The 21,946-nt window shown below is 41.7% G+C and overlaps 1 pseudogene; it reads left to right on the top strand.

The window, feature by feature from the left end:
- The window catches only part of LOC126721637 (low affinity inorganic phosphate transporter 4-like), a 32,761-nt pseudogene extending 15,158 nt beyond the window's left edge, over positions 1-17,603 (top strand).
- The last annotated feature ends 4,343 nt before the right edge of the window (positions 17,604-21,946 follow it).

Below are 21,946 nucleotides of genomic sequence, written 5' to 3'. Positions count from 1 at the left end.
CTGAGATTATTACGTTCAGTATTCCCATACTTGGCGGTTGCAAAAATGTAGGAGGGCCTTGAACAATGTTTTTTTACACTTAAGCGTTAGCTTTTGAGATGCCCTTACTCTTCCGTCTTTAGAGATGACAGAAGAGTGGTGAAGTTGTACTACTTAATTAGATGGTTTCAGCTGAAGTGGAGTAGATGAACGGGTTAACCAATTCAGACTGGTTAACTTTGCCGGCTTGTGGTTTCAGTTCTCTGAAGCTGACTGACTAATAAAGTTGACTAATGAAAATATGATGTAGAATAGAAATTACTATTTTTTTTTTTAATTTATTGATTTTGGTATTTAATTTGTAATTTTTGTTATTTTAGGTTTAGGGTTATTATTTCCTTATTTTTAGGTGTTTTTAATGTTTTTTAGTTCAAATTTGGTTCCTATTATGGTTAGATATTAATTATAATTTATTTTATAATATATTTTTTTGTCCGTCAAGTTTTATAGAGCCCTCAAATAGACCTCCAAATATGCAAACGTTTTTTTGAACAATTATTCAATCAAGAAAATTCATACTTTTTGTCCCTCTATTTTCTGCTGGATTCTAGACCCCTTTTTGCTTGTGAATTCAAGGAATTCTCATGGATTCAAGATTATTTTCAGAACTAAACATATTCTGTTTCTTGTTTTCTACAAGTAGAAGTGTTCTACTCCATGACACTTCCACATGCCGCACCAAAATATTCCCCATCAATCAACACGTTGGATAACGAATGAGCATGTAGCTGATGAATACTTAATGAAATATTCCTTAGAGTACCATGACATGCATCAAAACTAGATAACACAATACCATAATATTCTAATAATGTAGCAAAATATAGTAATGGTGCTTTGTAGGGGGAAAAAAAACACTAGTGGCATAAAAAAATGACAAATGTAATCAAAAGAATCGCCTAGGGACAATCGCCTATTGAATTAGAAGCCAATGCTAAATAACTCCTCTATGGACAAAGATCAACTTCAAATTCCCTTTTTTAACTTCTATCAAAATGAAATATTAGGTACAACTTTTATCATTTTTAAATGATAAAAATGAACTAAAATGCAAGAAAAAAAAAAACGAAATATGCAAATAGGTTGGCAATTACCCACTTCAAACTTCCCTTAACTGACAGCAATCTTTGCAGGTAGAAGCTTATCCATTGAAGTTCAAATTGCTAAACCCTATTTTTGGGAATTTGGGATGCTAAAAATTTAACGAGGTCAAAAATGACTTCCAATTAAGAATCATAAGTTCAGAACAGCTTTGCTACCTTCTATAATCATGAAAAGAATACGTATGGTATGGTACATATATTCAAAAGGGGCAAATAGAATAAGAAGCTGGGTGGGTTCTGTTACAGAGAAAAAACCAAAATAGAGAAGAACATGGGGGTTGTGGGCTTTCAGAGAAGTTGCACTCAAATTATATATATATATATATATATATATCTTTTTTTTTTGATAAGTTACACTACTCATATGTCAAATCAATGGTTTACATCAATTTACTCGTAAATTTTCTGAGTTGAAATTAGTTCAAAATTAAAGTTGAGATGTTGAATGTATTGTAAAATGGTATGGTATAAATAATAAAATAGTTTTTCAAATTGTAAAATAAAATTTTTTATAGAAACCGGATGCAAATGCTCTAAAGGTGGATTATAGGTCATCGAAAACCATCTTTAAAGTGGTTGGAGGACATAGAGAGAATTACCTGATCCATGTGATTGTGCTAGTCACTTCTAGGTGCATTCGTTAATGTTTGTTGGAAATTTATTCTAGTTTGCTAAAGAAGTACGAGTCTAAACCCTAATCTTTTATAGCTTATATTTATTCTAGTATGTAACACGTGTATTCTAGAATCTTACTTGAAAAACACTTCGCAAATATCATATGGATTTACTAATTAATTGATCATATTTTATACAGTCCAGGGAGAAAAAGTACTCAATCTATATTAAAATGAATTGAGATTTGGTTCGTGAACAACTTGATTGTAAATTAAATAATATTGGAATCTAATTTGAGAGAGAGAGAGGGAGAGAGATCAATTAATGTTTCGTTGAAACCAACGAGATCCATCTCTGAACAACCGGATAATATGTCATCAGACAAATTTTTTGTCACATGCACGAAATCCAATTAGATTACATGCACTAATGTCATTTCAAGTGTTTCCAGCATACGTCTAAATTGATTCAATTTCATCAGAAAACTTTATTTTATTTGTACCTCATCATGCATAGTTGTGAAACGAGTGAATAAGTCGTGAAGACAAACCAAGTAATTACAAACAGCTTTTATTTGTAAAAAAAAAAAAAAAAACTCTTCAGTTCTTTCTTTCTTAATGTTATTGGCATTGGATTACTCATTTATTATTTAAACTTGATATTTCTTACATAAACAGATATTACAGAACGCACCCATACGGACGAAATCCAATTAGATTACACACACTTTGTCATTTCAAGGTTCGATCCAGCGTATGTCTAAATTGTTTCAATTTCATCAGAAAACTTGTTTTATTTGTACCTCAGCATGCTAAATAGCGAAAAGAGTGAAACGGTAAATTTTGCAGAGCTCCCTCGGAAGAAAATTCGATGCCCCCCCTTAGGTAAGCTATGCCATTGGCAGCCATGAAACCCATTAAAATTAAAGCAGTCCACAAATATAAACCTCAAATATGCGTTCAATACACAAGCTAAACAACATATGATTCCCATAATTTCAGAAATACATATTATGGGCTTATTGTTTAACTTTAAAGTCTAGAAGAAAATGGACACTGATTTATTACATTACATATAGCCTAATATCTGTCACCACACCAGCTATAGGTGTTGAAAATATCACATCGTTAACAAGAAAACGTGTTGTTGTCCATGTCCGCCACCATGTGGATGATGTCCTCCGCCACCACGATGACCATGAGCGTGATGTCCTCCGCCACCACGATGAGCATGTGGGTGATGTCCACCGCCATGAGCATGTGGTTGATGTCCTCCACCACCATGACAATGCCCTCCTCCTCCTCCTCCTCCTCCTCCATGAGGACCATGATCATGACCATGACCGCCGTGATGCCCACCGCCACCATGACAATGTCCTCCTCTTCCGCCATGTCCATGTCCACCGTGATGTCCTACGCCATGACCATGTCCATGTCCTCCATGATGTCCCTCAACGTGGGGTGGAGTATGATGATGATTTCCGTGGTGAGACATTTTCTAATGTATGGCTCAAATCAAAGCTCAGAATAATATTGGAAGTGAGTTTAGTGAGGAAGTTGCTAAGGGTGTATGTGTATTTATAATTTTACAAATCGTAATGTGAAGAAAGAACCTAAAAGTCAACCTTGCTATTACTTGGAGTGGAAGTTTAGCTGATTAAACCGGGTACCTCCAGAACCTAAAAGTCAACCTTGCATCAGTTGCGTGTTAGTGTTTTATTTTATCACAATGCGAACTGTCCGTGTGTGTGAAGTTGTGAAATTAATCGAAGTAGATACACTTTCCTTCCTAGTTAAGTTAAATATTTGTATGGTCGGCTATACCGAGTTCATAGATGATTTGTCGTACAAAAATTTAAAATATTTTAAAGGATCGGCTGCAAGTTCACCTCACTCATTATCAGTAACACGCGCAAGTCATATACGTATATTCAACGTACTTGAGTGGGGTTCTCAGTTTTTCTTGTTGAGAGCAATAATTGATTCAAGAATTATCTAGTACTAGTATCAGTAACAATGTAACATGCGCAACTCTTATAAGTCATCCTTATCTTTGACTTAGGGTGTGCTTGGTTGGAGTGAAATAGAGAAGATGGAAAATAGCAAAAGGAAAATAAGGTGAAAAATGTTGTTTTTTATTGTTTAGTTGGGGAAGAAAAATAGGAGAGACAGAAAATAGGAAAGAAAGTTTTCTCCCCTGGACCCACTTTTTTAATCCTCCCAAATTGGGAGGAAAATGTGGAGAGAAAAGTGCTGTGAAAGCACTTTTACACAAATACCCCTCACCTACCTCTCATTCGTGACCTGATGACTTGATTTTTTCCTCTTCTCAATTCTTATCACTTTTGCCTCTTCTCATCCTTACCTTCACAACACACCAATGTCCAGGTTCTCTCTCTCTCTCTCTCTCTCTCTCTCTCTCTCTCTCTCTCTCTCTCTCTCTCTCTCTCTCTCTCTCTCTCTCTCTCTCTCTCTCTCTCTCTCTCTCTCTCTCTCTCTCTCTCTCTCTCTCTCTCTCTCTCTCTCTCAATGTGACCTAATCAACATTCTATTGTTTCTTGCATCCAGGTTTTGTATGACATTGAGATTTTTTTATTTTTTTTTTCCTCATTCGTTTATCTACCATGTATTATGTACATGTCCTTTGGAAAAGCGTAAACTTTTTTTTTATAAAATTGTCTTAGCCAAAAGGGACCTTATAATAATTGAGGGGGAAAAAAACAAATAAAAACACTATTGTATGTACACTATAAATTTGTATGACCACGTTTTTGTCCAATTAAATTTATATGTACACTATTGTAATTTTTACATTATAATAATAAAAATTTATATGTATGATGTGGTAAATTTTATATTATTTAATGAGTACAAATAAATCTATTTCTTACATATTATGTAACAAGGGTATAATAGTTAATTTATATAAATTACATTTTTCATCATTCTTTTTTTTTCTTCAACCAAACAAAAGAATTTTCTACTCTCCCACTTTTTCACCTCTCCAATCAAACACACAAGAGAAAAAACTAAATATTTTCTATCTCCCTACTTTTCCACTCTTTCAATCAAACGGACTCTTAACAACACATCGCATCAACATCATTATTCAAAAAAGAAAAAAAAACATTGAAGTCACCTAACCCATTAAAGAATTTAGGATGCCTTCTCCCCGGTGGGCCACCTAACCCAATAAAAAAAAGAGGCCATTGAAGTCACCAGCCCATTAAAGCCCAAAAGGTAGGTAACAAGGTAGATCTGGGCTTAGGAGTTGAGAAGCAATTGACAGGAAAGGGCCTATGGAAAAAAAAAATAAATAAATAAAATTGCTGCGGAAAAGGACCAAACCCAAAACTCAAAGATGAAAGTCCAGGCTAATGTTTTGGGGCTTAAACGTATGGGAAAATTAGATTTTTCAGAGGACGATGAAATAGCGGCTCAGAAAAGAAGAAAGAATGTAAACTCAGCAACCAAACAACACCGTTTCAAGTGAATCAGATTGTTTCCAGTAAATGCAGATAGAAAATAATTGAAGAATTACAAAAACGCAGATGAAAAAAAATAAACGTACCAAGCTTTAGAGAAGAGAAAAAGTCCTCAACAATAACAACAAAATAAACCAATGCTATTCCTATGAAATTTGGAAGTTGTCATCAACATTAAACAGAACATACAAAAACATATTTCATCAATATTGTGGTGAGCATACTTTTGGGTCTGAGGTTTTATGATAAACATAGTCAAGCCATGCTTTGAAATTTGCTAACTCATTATCTGCATCTTCTACAATAAAAGAAAAACGAAGTCCACATGAAGCATGCTTAAAACAATTGTAAATATGAACCTCAAACCTCACATATAGTATACTGCCCAAAACTTGATATTTATCAAAATTCGTCATCTACCACTATAATTTGACACAGGAAGGTCACACCTAAAAATAAATGGTTTCAAACATCATAACATAATGAAAATGATAAATGCAAGAGACAATAAGATAACAAATAAGAATGTGTCCTAATCATTTTTTAATAAAGAATATCTTTTATTGTATCCATGTGAATAGAATATCCGTAAATGTAGTTAATTTATTGTTCATTCCACCAAAATTAACCTTGGATTATACGTTGGCCTATTTATTATCTTTTCCCTTCATAGATCAACTATATAAAAGGAGCAAAAGTACACACAAACTTCATCAAATAAACCAGCCTACAAAAATGGCCTTAGAAGTGCTTGAAGCCCTTGGCTTTGTCTGCACTCAATTGAACCACATCACAACCATTATCATTGCTAGAATGGGGTTTTTCACTTACACATACAACATTTTCTGCATCTCAACTGATGAGGATAAAAAGGAGAGAGCCTCAGACTGACGGTGTTATGCTGTCTTCAATAAATAAATAGACGGAGCAATAGCTGACGGTTGGATTTGGTGGCCTCCAAGACTGACGGTTTGACCAAGTGACGCCCAAAAAGCTGAAGGAGATGCATTGAGGCCGACGGACCAATCATGAAGTCGACTTGCTTCCCACGTGATAAGTCAAGAGTTGACTTGTTTCCCACGCAAGAGAATATTCAAAGGGACTCCTATAAGGAAAGGATCCCGGAAAATACGCCCAAAAGGACTCCTATAAGGAAAAGACTTCTACTCCAAGGAAAAGAGGGATGACCCTTGCTACTATAAAAACCTTAGCACTCTCGTTACCCAAGGTACGCATAATTTTACCCTCTCTAGCACTCTAGAGCAGTGAGAATAGTTCTAACTTGACCTTCGGAGGGTATTTGGCCGGTACCACACCGGTGCTCTCTGTTAGGTTACTCCTTCTCGTTGTGCAGGTGCCATTCGCGATCGAGTGAGGAGCGTGCGACTCATTGGTGGTATTGTTTTCGGTATCATCAGTTGGCGCCGTCTGTGGGAAAGAGCTTTAGCACGTTCTCGCTTTCAAGACAAGAGAGTTACATGGTACTCACTCGTTCAATGGCGACCAACAACGACATTCAAGAAGAAGAAACTCCTACAACCGCGCTTGAAAGACAGGTGAGGACTCTCGCCGCCGCCGTGGAGCGCCTCACGAAGCAAAATCACGACCTAGAAGAGCAACTGAGACAGAAGGATGCAGCTCCCAACAACCAAGGAGCAGAGCAGGAAGGAACCAGCGCTGACAGGAGAAACCAGGAAGGACCCCAGGCCAGCAACGCCCCGAGCAAACCTGAACGACAGAACACGAGCATCCCCTCCCTCGCGGAAACCACTCCGCCCCTCGTTCTCGCGGAGATGCAAGCCATGAAGGAACAAATGGAGGTTATGATGAATGCTCTCAAGGGACGAGTATCGAGCGACCTTGACGACCTTGTCAACCGAACGGACTCGCCGTTCACCACTACCGTCAACTCCTACCCGTTGCCAAGTAAGTTCCGCATGCCGCAGATAGACAGTTATGACGGGGTCAAGGACCCACTGGACCACCTGGAGACCTTCAAAACCCTAATGCACCTTCAAGGAGTAGCGGACGCCATCATGTGCAGGGCCTTCCCTACAACGCTAAAGGGCGCAGCAAGAATTTGGTTCAGTCGACTGGCCCCAAACTCCATCAGCACCTTCAAAGAACTCAGCGCTCAGTTTACCGCACACTTTATTGGAGGCCATCGGTACAAGAAGTCTACGGCTTGCTTGATGAGTATGAAGCAGCGAGAAGACGAAACTCTAAGAGCCTACATCTCCCGCTTTAATAAAGAGGCGCTCTCGATCGACGAAGCTGACGACAAGATACTTGTCGCGGCATTTACAAATGGTTTGAAGAAGGGCAAGTTTTTGTTTTCCATATACAAAAACGACCCAAAAACTATGTCAGAAGTGCTTTATCGTGCCACAAAGTATATGAACGCTGAAGATGCACTCTTAGCTCGGGAAGAGAGGCCTAGAAAAAGAGAACGGCAGGAAGACGGTCGGCAGGACCAAAACCGAAAGAAGGCAAGAACCGCGGACCGAAGGGACGAAAGACGCCCTAAACCCCCGGGGGGAAGGTTCACAAGCTTCACTCCGCTGACAGCCCCGATAGATCAAGTCCTTATGCAGATCAAGGACGAGGAATCGCTGACGTTCCCAGGAAAGCTGAAGAGTGACCCCAACAAACGTTCCCAAGATAAGTACTGCCGATTCCACCGCGACCACGGCCACGACACAGCAGATTGCTATGACCTCAAGCAGCAGATTGAAGCCCTTATTAGACAAGGAAAGCTGCAGAGATTCGTTAGCAAGGAGAGGGCGGATCCCCCCGCACAAGACCAGCACCTCCGACGGGACAATGAGCGACCAAGGCCCCCAATTGGGGATATAAGGATGATCGTAGGAGGGATGACCGCTGCCGGGTCATCCAAGAAGGCCCGTAAGACCTATCTCCGGATGATACAGAATGTTCAACTGACGGGAGCTGTGCCGAAGATAGCAAGAAGAGAAGGTCCCATAATCGGATTCTCAGAAGAAGACGCACGACGCCTTCACCATCCACATGACGACGCACTCGTCGTCAGCTTGCGTGTAGGAGATTACAATATGCACCGGGTGCTCGTCGACAATGGCAGTTCAGCAGATATCTTATACTACACCGCGTTCCAGCAGATGAGGATCGACAGGGGGCGACTGATCCCAACAAATGCCCCGCTAGTCGGCTTCGGCGGGAGCCGAGTATTCCCATTGGGCGCGATCACCTTATCCGTAATTGTGGGTGATTACACCCAACAGATAGCCAGGGACGTGACATTCTTGGTTGTTGATTGCTCATCAGCTTACAACGCTATCCTCGGGCGACCCACGCTCAACTCATGGAAGGTAGTAACCTCCACCTACCACCTAATGATTAAGTTCCCAACTGACTACGGAGTAGGGGAGTTGCGCGGGAGTCAGATGGCCGCGCGCGAATGTTACATAGCCATGGTGGAAATGGAGGATCAGGTTCAGACTTTAAGTATAGAAGAGCACCGGACGGTAACGGAGCCGGTTGAGAAGCTAGAAGAAATACCCCTTGACAGTTCCGATCCTGGCCGAACGACCAAAATTGGAACACTCGCTAACCCCACGACCCGTCAAGAGCTCATAACATTCCTTAGGCAAAATCAAGACGTATTCGCATGGGGTCATGAAGATATGCCAGGAATAGATCCTTCAATCATGGTGCATAAGCTGAATGTGTCGCCCGCCTTTTCACCCGTCAGACAAAAGAAGAGGGTGTTTGCCCCAGAGCGAGACCTAGCCATAGCAGAGAAAGTCAGAAAGCTACGGGAAGCAAGCTTCATCAGGGAAGTGTACTATCCCGACTGGTTAGCAAATGTAGTAATGGTGAAGAAAGCGAGCGGGAAACGGCGGATGTGTGTGGACTTCACCGACCTTAACAGAGCTTGCCCAAGGATAGCTACCCCCTACCCAGGGTCGATGTCCTAGTAGACTCCACGGCCCAACACCAGTTGCTGAGCTTCATGGACGCTTTCTCGGGATACAACCAAATCCGAATGCACGAAGCCGACTAGGAGAAAACGTCGTTCGTAACTAGCCAAGGCCTATTCTGTTACAAGGTCATGCCCTTCGGCCTCAAGAACGCAGGCGCAACGTACCAAAGGCTCATGAACAAAATGTTCGCACAACAGATTGGGAGGAATGTCCAGGTCTACGTGGACGACATGCTAGTTAAGAGCCGGAGGGAGGAAGATCATCTAGGAGATCTCAAAGAAACATTTGATACACTCCGCTCCTACAATATGAAGCTCTACCCAGGGAAGTGCGCCTTTGGAGTAACGGCAGGAAAATTCTTGGGATTCATGGTGTCTCAAAGGGGAATCGAGGCGAACCCGGATAAGATCCGAGCCATTATGGAAATGACACCGCCAAGAAGCATAAAGGAGGTGCAGAGCCTAAATGGAAAAATAGCGGCACTTAACAGGTTCGTGTCGAGAGCAACGGACAAGTGTTTGCCATTCTTCCGGACATTGAAAAAATCCTTTGAATGGACCAACGAATGCCAGCAAGCGTTCGAAGAATTGAAGATTTACCTCTCCTCTCCACCGTTGTTGAGCCCGTCGCAGCCGGGAGAAGAGCTTTTTCTCTATCTGGCCGTCTCCCCCGCAGCTGTTAGCGCAGCCCTGATGAGAGAAGAAGAAAGAGTGCAAAAACCCGTATACTACGCAAGCCGAGCGCTTCGCGGTGCCGAGGAAAGATACCCGCCGATGGAAAAACTTGCCTTCGCATTGGTTACGGCAGCCCGAAAGCTCAAACCGTACTTCCAAGCTCACACGGTAAATGTCCTGACTGACAAGCCTTTACGGCGAGCAATGAGTAGCCCCGAGGCCACGGGCCGACGGGCATTATGGGCGATCGAGCTGAGCGAATTTGACATTCAGTATCGTCCGCGGACCGCCATCAAGGGACAGGCTGTCGCCGACTTTATAGCTGAGTTCACCCATGACGAGGACCAGGGGGCAGCAGAGTCCCCTCAATGGAGCATACATACGGACGGATCATCCAACAGGCAAGCCGCAGGGGCCGGCATTGTGTTACTATCACCTGAAGGAGACACCATTGAATGTATGGTCCGTCTAAACTTTCCCGCCACCAACAATGAATCAGAATATGAGGCACTGATAGCAGGACTCGGCCTCGCCAAGACAGCAGGAGCCGCAAGGGTAGTCGTCTACTGCGATTCACAGGTCATCACCAACCAGATAAATGGAGACTACGAGTGCAAGAGTGAAAAGATGAAGAAGTACCTTGACGAAGTAAGGACAAGAGTGGGCGACCTAGAAGCCAAAATCATCCAGATTCCCAGAGAGGAAAACGAGCGAGCAGACCGTCTCGCGAAGGCCGCCTCAGCAGAACGAATGGTCGTCCCTGGTAATGTACTCTCCTTTGTACAGCTTTCCCCGCTAATAGATCTCAGCAATATGCAGGAAATATGCTCCGACAGCGGCTGGGCAGCGCCGTTGGTTTCGTACCTAAAAAACGGGGTCTTACCGGACGAGAAGGAAGTTGCGAGAAAACTTAAAGTCCAGGCGGCAAGGTTCGTCCTGATAAAAGACGTCCTATACAAGAGAGGTTTCTTCCGACCGTATCTGAGATGCTTAGGTGCGGAAGAGGCGGACTACGTCATGAGAGAAGTACATGAAGGAATCTGCGGAAACCACTCAGGGTCCAGATCATTGGTACACAAGCTTGTACGAGCAGGGTATTATTGGCCCACTATGCAGAAGGACGCCGAAGCCTATGTCAGGGCCTGCGACAAATGCCAACGGTTCAGCAATATTATTAGACAACCAACCGAAGAGCTGACCCCAATGACAGCCCCATGGCCGTTCGCACAATGGGGATTAGACATTATGGGACCATTCCCTACAGCTATGCGGCAGCTGAAATTCCTGGTAGTAGGCATCGACTATTTCACGAAATGGGTGGAAGCTGAAGCTTTAGCCACGATTACGGAGAAAAACGTTCGGAGCTTCGTCTGGAGATGCATCGTATGCAGGTTTGGCATTCCTAGAGTCTTTGTCTCGGATAACGAGAGACAGTTCGACAACGACCATTTCCGGGATTTTTGCTCACAGTTGGGAATAAAGAACCACTACTCCTCCCCCGCCCACCCTCAAGCTAATGGACAAGTCGAAGTCACAAACCGATCCTTGCTCAAGATCATCAAGACTCGGCTCGAGGGGGCAAAGGGTATATGGCCCGAAGAATTGCCAAGTGTACTATGGGCATACAGAACGACGGCAAGAACACCAACAGGAGAAACACCGTTCCGCTTGACGTACGGAAGCGAAGCAGTCATCCCGGCAGAAGTCGGACTCGCAAGCTATAGGGTACACAACCATGATGAGGACAAAAACGATGAAGCTATGCGACTACAGCTCGACCTAGTGGATGAGATCAGGGCAGCAGCAGAACAAAGGCTCGCTAGGTACCAGGATCGCATGGCCAAATACTACAACTCTCGGGTCCGACACAGAGACTTCCAAGTCGGAGACCTTGTTCTTAGGAAGGTCATGGGCGCCGCTAGGGACCCTACCCAAGGGAAACTCGGCCCTAATTGGGAAGGTCCTTACCGAATCTCGTCGTGGCAGAGAAAAGGTACTTACCACCTTGAAACATTGGAGGGACAGAAGCTACCACATCCATGGAACACCGAGCACCTACGGAAGTACTACCAATAGAAGCAGCAGCATGAAGACCAACTTCTTTTATTTTGCAAATTATAGTTTAACTCCTCAGATTTATCGTTTACTTTAGTTTTTTCGCAACAATACCTTTTTTTTTTTAGCCCAAGGGGCAGGGTTTGGTTTTAATTACTTTTATTTAAATGCATGGCAATAAGAGGAGTTTTATTCAAAAATCACTGAAGTATATCTTTCCTCCGACGGTCCACTAAGTTTACGACCCAAGAACGACTAAGTCCATAACTCACGGACCAAGGAAAAACCCGACGTACTAATGAAAGATGTTAAGGCCTCAAGGCTAAAAAAGCCAGAGAAAACAATGGTCCGAAAAGGCTAAAGTCAAAAGCTGACGGTCCAATAGATAGTTATCATATGGATCAAGCCTTCAAAACCGACGGACCAACGGAGATGTCAAAAGGCATCAAGGCTAATGGCCATAAAGATAACGGTCCGAAAAGGCTAAAGCTAAAAGCTGACGGTCCAATAGATAGTTATCATATGGATCGAGCCTTCAAAACCGACGGACCAACAGAGATGTCAAAAGACATCGAGGCTAATGGCCATCAAAATAACGGACCGAAAAAGCTAAAGCTAAAAGCTAACGGTCCAATAAATAGAGTTCTCATATGGATCGGGCCCTCAAAACTGACGGTCCAATGGATGAAAATTTATATGGTTGACGGTCAACTTACTGACGGTCTTACCAAAAAATGAGACTACTTACAAATAAGTTTCTCCAACCAACAAGCCTGTAAAGATGACGAGCTAACCAAAAAGGCTAAATACAAAATAATAGGCGATCACATTAAAATTAGTCAAACAATAAAAAGTCAAGTGTATATGTGCAAAGTAACGGACAACAAGGGATAGATTGAATTACAAACAAAAAGCCCCAACAAACATATGGGCACTTAAAGACATTGTTCAAAAATTACAACTAATGAAGGATTAAGCGGCAGGAGCGTCCTTGGAGACCCCGTCAGCTTTATCCTTCACAATCTGATCTGAAGGCCCAGCAGGGGTAGCAACAGCAGGCTGGGCCAAAACAACCCCAGCGTCATTAAGCAAGGAATCCAAGCTAAGGGGTTCGTCATCTCTGTCAGCGGCAGGAGTCATTGGAACGGAAGTGTCCATGGTGATTCCAGACAGATCCAGCTCCGGATAAGCTAACGACACTTGCTTCAGACAATCATCAAAACCTGCGCCATAGTAATCAGCACAAGAGTCGATGAAGGACTGAGTTGTCTTGAACTTTTCAACTGCGTCAGCCCCAGCCGTCACCACCTGCGCACGCAGAGACGAAACCTCCTCCTCAAGTCTCTTCTGCTCACCCTCTGCTTCTCCTAGCTTCTCCTTCACGTCCTTCAGGTCTGTGTTTAAGAGACGGACGGCCTCCTTGTATTGCGCCTGCTGATCCATCAGGGTCGAATTGTGCCTCCTCACCCGAGAGACGACGCCTTCTTTGGCCATGCAACGATCTTGGAGTGCTTTAACACGAACCAAGGCCTGAAGGAAATACAACCGTCAGCTATTAAGCAAGGAAAAATATAAGATTAAACAAAGTAGGAAACATACCCGTGCAATATCAAAGAAGGCTGACGCCCCCAGGTCATCCGTCCCAAGCTGAGCACAAGGATCCAGATCCGTCTGTTTGATAAGAGACTCCAGACTCTCGACAGCATGATCCTTGTGAGTCAGCAAGCAACGGGGCCCCTCAATGACGGGACCAGAGGAAGTCATCACTCCTTTCCCAGCACCGTGACTAAGCTTGGGAGGTGACTTCTGGGAGGGCGCGTCCGTAGGAGTGACGGCCACCTTCTTAGAAGGAGGATTATCCTTTCCATCAGATTTCCTCTTGATTGAGCCCTTCAAGGAGGAATGAGGAGTTGACGCTCCATCCTTCCCCTTAGCTTTATCTTCTTCCTTCTTGCGGGCGGCAGCGGCCCTCACCCTTTGCTTCGCAGCCTCCATCTCTGCAAAAAGAAAGCTAACGGATAAGTAATCTGACGGATGAATAGTAGCAGACGGATTAAATAACGCATTTACTTACGTTTTCTTGAAAATTCTTCCAACTTCCGTGCTTCGACCGTCGGCTCAGGACCACCACAATACAAATGTAGAGTGTCTAGGGTTATCAAGTCCCTACACCTACGTTGCTCAAGTGAGATGGTGAGTATCCGACGGATGAAATCCCTCTGTTCGTCAGACACCTCCGGACGAGTGATGGCTGAGACAAAAGGAAACAGACGGTGTTAAAAAGAGACGGTGAAAATGAAAAGCGACGGTAAAAAGAAAGAGACGGGGGCAACCTGACTCCCTAATATAAGCCCAAGTGTTATCAAAATAACCCCCGGGCAACTTATCCCATTCATCCGGGCGACACACCCAGTCCGTCCCTTTAACAAAGAAAAATCTATTTTTCCAATTCCTATTTGAATCCGGCATATCAAACACCAATCTTAAGTTCTTTTCACGAGGTGCGAAGTGATATGTCCCCTTGGCGGATACTTTGTGCTGGGGTCTGTAGCAGTAAAAGAACTCGTCTAGCGAAAGTTGACGGTTCCCCCCACTCAAGCGACCCCAAAGAACCTCAGCTCCAATAAAGATCCTCCAGGCATTCGGAGAGATCTGGCTGACGGACAATCCTAAGAAATCCGCCAGCTGACGGTGTAAAGCCGTCAGTGGGAGCCTAAGGCCAGCTGCGAACATGGCGTCATACATCCCCACATCAGCCGTCCTCCCTGTATAACACTTCTCATTCTTTTTAGGGAGACGGAGGGGAATGTGATCTGGGATCTGGAAACGAATACGCAACTCAGAAAAAACTCTGTTGCTCATCTTTGGGAGAAATTTATTGACGGCCCACTCCTCTGGAAGGATGAAGGGACGGTTACCTCCAGAACTCCCTGAAGTTCCCTCACTGGACTCTTCGTCATCCTCATCCTCATTACCGTCACTACTAACCTCGCTACCGTCACCCCTATCTTCGTCACTATCGATCTCTACGTCACCTTCCTCCCAGTTCCCGTCGTCAACAACTTCCTTGTCGACCCTCTCAACCTCAACCTCACTTAACACCTCTTCCCTGACTCCCTCAACACGGTCCTCTACGTCAATACTAAGGGATTGGGCGGACGTTTCTCTTCCTGACGACTCCAAAAAGCCGTCGGACTCTTGACCTGAGCCAAAGACTTCGTCGTAGCCCGCTCCATCGCGGACTGACGACTGATCACTCGACGCGTCACTTGACATCTGACTACCTACAAGTGACGGATACACCCTAAGTTCCTAGACTGACGTTCTCAATAAAAGAAAAAATTCTTGGGCAAAAATAAAAATAAAAAGGAAGCAGAAAGGAAAAGGAACTTACAGGTGAAATAGATCTTGAATAAATAAAACAAAGTGTGACGATATTGGTAGGAGCTGACGGAGCGAATCGTGAGTAAAAGCGACGGGTTCTCTCTTGAAAGATCTTCGAGGTTGAAATAGCGAAATAAGGCTGTGAGGCGTGATATTTATATAAGGGGAAAACGCACGAAACGCGAGGCGACGCCTGTGCCAGAAACGAGACCAACTACCGCGCGCCACGTGACCTTGCATTAAATAGCTCGCGGCCCGAGGAATCATTCGTAATTCTTCTTTAGAAATAACTCCACATGCTGACGGTTCTAAACGTCAAGCATATAGAGTAGGGGGCAACTGATGAGGATAAAAAGGAGAGAGCCTCAGACTGACGGTGTTATGCTGTCTTCAATAAATAAATAGACGGAGTAATAGCTGACGGTTGGATTTGGTGGCCTCCAAGACTGACGGTTTGACCAAGTGACGCCCAAAAAGCTGAAGGAGATGCATTGAGGCCGACGGACCAATCATGAAGTCGACCTGCTTCCCACGTGATAAGTCAAGAGTTGACTTGTTTCCCACGCAAGAGAATATTCAAAGGGACTCCTATAAGGAAAGGATCCCGAAAAATACGCCCAAAAGGACTCCTATAAGGAAAAGACTTCTACTCCAAGGAAAAGAGGGATGACCCTTGCTACTATAAAAACCTTAGCACTCTCGTTACCCAAGGTACGCATAATTTTACCCTCTCTAGCACTCTAGAGCAGTGAGAATAGTTCTAACTTGACCTTCGGAGGGTATTTGGCCGGTACCACACCGGTGCTCTCTGTTAGGTTACTCCTTCTCGTTGTGCAGGTGCCATTCGCGATCGAGTGAGGAGCGTGCGACTCATTGGTGGTATTGTTTTCGGTATCATCATCAACAATCTCGAAACTCTTGGGCCGCCTTTACTACACTGTAACTGGTGTTGCCCCTAATTGGTACTCTCACAGGCCACCTATTCTTCGGTTGTGTTAGGTTCTAAGACTTTAGGATCTAAATATATTAGAACTTCAATGTGTAATGTTGGCAAACCATGATCAAAACTTAGAGTCTAGATTTAGGCTGCTCAAAGTGTGTTTATGTGTAAAGTTGGAATCAAGTAATTGCAGGAAATTACTATTCAATTTTTGCAAGGCTCGATCGATCGAAAATTAGACTCGATCGATCGAAACTCGTGCAGATTGTTTTTTCTGCAGAATTTCCAATTCAATCTAAGCCCATATGACGTGTAAGATTTTATGTTTTGCTTCAAGTATAAAAAGAAAAACCCTAACCACGTTTTAGAGGTTGTTGATATGCTATGTGTGTGAATCTCTTGTGAGATCTAGAGGTGTTTATCTTCATACATACTTAGGGTTATCAAAATCAAGATTAATGTTAAGAGCTTGGTGATCTATTCAGTTGCTGTTTCAAGAGGTTAAAGAAAACATAAGTGGGAGTACTTGTGGTTGCTGTAGATCAAGGAAAGAAGTAGTCCGTGGACTCGGAGCTGTCACGTGGTCGTGGTAGTAAGTTTTCTACTCGAGGTAGTAATAGGATATTAGTGGTCTAAGTCTTACTGTAAAACTTTAATTCTTTCATAGTGGATTTGTTTTACCTTGAGGATAGTTAGGTTAAATCCTCCCCAGGTTTTTTACAGGTTTGGTTTTCTTGGGTTATCATATTGTTGTGTTATTTACTTTTTTGCACTATTCACATGATACGATTTGAATGTGTTTAACTTAGATCTTATTAATGAACTTGTTAATCAACTTGGCTTAATATTAGGTTAAACAACTTGTTTTAAGGGGTCTAAAAATGTATAGATTGGATTGATGACAAACTTGGCCGTAAAAAAGCTTACAGCGTCAGTCTAACTCTCACCATCATTTGCACCATATGCTCCAGCTTGTCCTTATATGCAAGCAAAGAAACTGTTGTCAAAACACTTTGTTTCTTCAGGTTCTAGCTAGGGCTTGGTATCGATGGAGACTATCCCATCTCGGCCATAATCATGTCCGAGTACTCCAACAAAAAAACTCGCGGAGCATTCATTGCAGCCGTGTATGCAATGCAAGGTGTACGAATTATATGTGCAGGGCTAGTTCCTATGATGCTTTCAGGAATCTTTCTTCACTTCAACCCCGCTATTTCATTCAAAGATGATCATGTAGTTTCCACACAACCAGAGGTAGATTATCTTTGGAGGATTGTGATTATGCTTGGAGTGTTGGCACTTTTAATGCTGTGGGCTAGACTAGTCGTGATTGTTTTATCTATATAATAAAACTTATCTATTTTAATAAAACATGGATTAGTTGGAGTGTATTTTAATGAGTATTTGTTAGACGTAATAGTAGATAGTGATAACCACATAATGTTAATAATGGGTCATTTAGTATACCTTATAATTAATATTATGATTTTTCTTTTACTGTGTATTTATTTAGTTTTAGGCAGCATTTAATTGGACGAGCTTGGATTTGAGACTCACACATTGGAAAGGTCCCTGCCATCTACTTGGTAAAGTTTTGGTTTGGCCAATTAAAACCAAGACAATATGTTGCTCTCCCAATCATATATATATATATATATATATATATGATTAGTGTCTAGTTGGTGGGTTTAGCCGAATATGGGAGAGGGTTGCAAGGAAGAGGTGCACCTAATTTTCCTCCTCACACACACACTCCATTGTCAATGTTGCTGGCACTTGTGGACTTCATGTCTATTATTCTAATTCCTCATCAGGTGTATTTTAATAATCTACTCTTTTATTAAGGTGTCAAATGTATGCTAGTGATTCGAGAGTGTTAAAGATCCTTTGCTCATTTGATTTTGTGAATCTTGAAGGAAGTTATTCTATCATGGAGTTGGCTAGTTTGTCCAAAGATGTCAATGGAAGATATTTTTCAAAGAAGTGGCAATGGAATGTCCGACATGCTTGCAAGAAAAAAAATGGTTTATCGGAGGGGACATTGGTGTGGCACCGGCCTAATGGTCTACGATGTTTAAATCAAAACTCCAAAGAACTAATATGGTAGTTTAGAGAATCAAAAGCAGTCTATGTCTCATGGATCATGTACCTCTATCTGTGGAGATGTATTGTTTTTTTATAGTCATATCTTTCAACTATTGGTTGTCTGTCAATTAATGTTGTGCATTTATATGATTGGAATAACTTTCGACCTATTTAATGAGGCAATGCCTATTTGTCTATTGCCTGGAGTAACTATAGACAGTTATTCTTCTAAAAATGCTGGCATTAAATGCTGGTTCTGGACAATACATTTTGCACTTATCAATTTTTGCTCTGATTGAAGTGTCTTCTGACTTAATGGGCATGTAGTTGTTGGGTAATTGTCATCCATTACATTATTAAATACCTTCGTCAGTTATGCTTTTCTTTCATTGTTGGACAGCAGGTGGCAAAAGATGACACTCTTGTATGAAAGACCGTCTATATAGAACACCTTTATGGTTGTCTACTTGAATAGAAGACTTTAATTTCTTGATTTTTTATGTACGACTAGAGCTCTTCCAATAGTCTTAACAAACTATTGGAGAATGAAAATGCTCAAAAGAAATAGGTAAATAGCCATAATCAAAGGGAATGCCAAACAAGAAAAAAAAAATTACCCATTATTCTGTCACGCACGCTCATCCATTGGAACTGGCCTTGTGATTTTGCACTATTAGCAATACTCATTTTTGTTGGGCCTTTTTTCAAGATAGTTTGTGTGGCCTTTTTGGTTTTCTCTCTTCCTATAGGGAAAGGGACCCTGAACACCTCGTCACCTTTGTCACGCACCACCCTAAGGTTTGATACCATTTGTTGGGGAAATAAACACCTTGGTGAGCCGGACACCACCTAACCTAAAAGACTTAAACCTATGAGTTTAAGCCCAATTATGTTATATTAAACACTCGTTCTTGACATTCTTATTCAATGTGAGACTTCACTCATACGTGTACTCCTAACAACTAGTCTTACAAATAATACACTGCATCAAGTGATAGCAACAAAGCTATGGTTTAGGCAAATCATAGCTTATGAGTCAAAAGAAATGGTTAAGAGAAGGACCAATACTTGTTTTTAATGTAATTATTGAACATTTTAGGATACACATGTGACCAAAAAAAAACAAAAAACTAAATGTGAAAGTGAGCAATAATACTGTCCTTAGTAGAGGTCACATTACTCAGAATTCCTTCAATCGACATTAATGTTTCTACGATGCGTAGTTTGTATAAGAAGAGAAGGGATTAATGTGTGTTGAAATGGATGAGATCCGGTTGTTGAACATGTAAGAATTGGACATCTATTAATTGGATTTTTGCTTTCTTAAAGCAAGTTGAATGTAACTTAATTAGTTAATATGCATGAGTGTCCATTGCTATGTTGTGGTTATATTTAATAATGGGTCGCAGTACTATATTTTGGACCTGTGCACTGGTCTCATGAAAGGTGGAATACTAAGTTTTAAACCTGATTTATGATCGGAGGGTGTCCACCATGGAAATTAAGTCTTGGTCCCCTTTTTCACTCATAACATTAGACAAAATTCTATATCTCATACTGTTAAATATTAGGGCGGATTATTGCCATATCGAAAGCTATCTATAAACCAGATGGAGCATATAGAGAGGATGGCTTGATCCATGTGCCAGGTGCATGCGTGAATGTTTGCTGTTGGTAATTTATTCCGATTTGCTAAAGAAGTACGTGCCTAAACCCCAACCTTTTATAGATTAAATCTCTTCTAGTATCTAACAAGTGAATTCTAAAATCTTACTGGGACAAACACTTAGCAAATTTCAAATGAATTTATTAATTAATTGATCACATTTTATACTATCGAGGGAGAAAAAGTACTTAATGTCTGTTGAAATGAATTGAGATTTGGTTCTGGAACAACTTGAATATTATAAATTAAATATATTGGAATTTAATTTGAGGGAGAGATAAATCAACGTTTCATTGAACCAAGGAAATCCAGCTCTGAACAACCGGATTATACAAGCAATAAAATATGCGTTCAATATACCAGCTGAACAACATATGATTCCCATAATTTCAGAAATACATATTATGGGCTTATTGTTTAACATAAAATCTAAAAGAAAATTGGCACTGATTTATTACATTACATATAGCAGCCTAATATCTGTCAAAACACCAGCTATAGGTGTTGAAAATATCACATCGTTAACAAGAAAACGTGTTGTTGTCCATGTCCGCCACCATGCTGACCATGGGGATGATGTCCTCCGCCATGACCATGCGGGTGATGTCCTCTGCCACCACGATGAGCATGTGGGTGATGTCCTCCGCCATGAGCATGATGAGCATGTGGTTGATGTCCTCCGCCACCATAACAATGCCCTCCTCCTCCAAGAGGACCATGACCATGACCATGACCGCCGTGATGCCCACCGCCACCATGACAATGCCCTCCTCTTCCGCCATGTCCATGTCCTCCGTGATGTCCTACGCCATGACCATGTCCATGTCCTTCATGAAGTCCCTCACCGTGGGGTGGGGTATGATGATGATTTCCGTGGTGAGACATTTTATAAAGCTCAGAATATTGGAAGTGAGTTTATAGTGAGGAAGTTGGTCAGGGGTGTATGTGTATTTATAATTTTATAAACCGTAATGTGAAGACAGAACCTAAAAGTCAACCTTGATAAGCTATTACTTGGAGTGGAAGTTTAGGTGATTAAACCGCGTACCTCCACAACCACACGATTTTAATTTGCTCATATTTTACAACAATGCGGACTGTCCGTGTGAAGTTGTGAAATAGAAGTGGATACTTTTCTTCTTAGGTAAGTTAAAACTTAAATGTATGGTCGGCTATACCGAGTTCATAGATGATTTGTCGTACAAAATTGATTCAAGAAGTATCTAGTATCAACATCATCAAGTGGATCAGGTAAAAGGGATTGATGTTGCCTTCTCCCCGGTGGGCCACCCAACACAATCAAAAATAGAGGCCATTGAAGTCACCAGCCCATTAAAGCCCAAAAGGTAGTTAACAAGGTAGATCTGGGCTTAGGAGTTGAGAAGGAATTGAAAGAATGTAAACTCAGCAACCAAACAACACCGTTTCAAGTGAATCAGATTGTTTCCAGTAAATGCAGATAGAAAATAATTGAAGAATTACAAATACGCAGATGAGAATAAAAAAAAAAAAAAACGTACCAAGCTTTAAAGAAGAGCAAAAGTCCTCAACAATAACAACAAAATAAACCAATGCCATTCCTATGAAATTTGGAAGTTGTTGTCAACATATTTCATACTTTTGGGTCAGAGGTTTTATGATAAACATAGTCAAGCCATGCTTTGATCGAAATTTGCCAACTCATTATCACAATCTTCTACAATAAAAGAAAAGAAAGTCCACATGAAGCATGCTTAAAACAATGGTAAATATGAACCTCAAAACCCCACATACAGTATACTACCTAAAACCTAATATTTGTCAAAATTCATCATCTACCACTATAAATTGAAGTGGAAGGTCACTCCTAAAAATAAATGGTTATAAATGTCATAACATAATGAAAATGACAAATGCAAGAGTCTATAGGATAACACATTTGAATGTAATGGAGACAACA

This window comes from Quercus robur, chromosome 4 (assembly GCF_932294415.1).
Source record: "Quercus robur chromosome 4, dhQueRobu3.1, whole genome shotgun sequence".
Lineage (NCBI taxonomy): Eukaryota > Viridiplantae > Streptophyta > Magnoliopsida > Fagales > Fagaceae > Quercus > Quercus robur.
The sequence above is the reverse complement of the archived record's forward strand: the minus strand, read 5'-3'. Positions and strand labels throughout refer to the sequence as shown.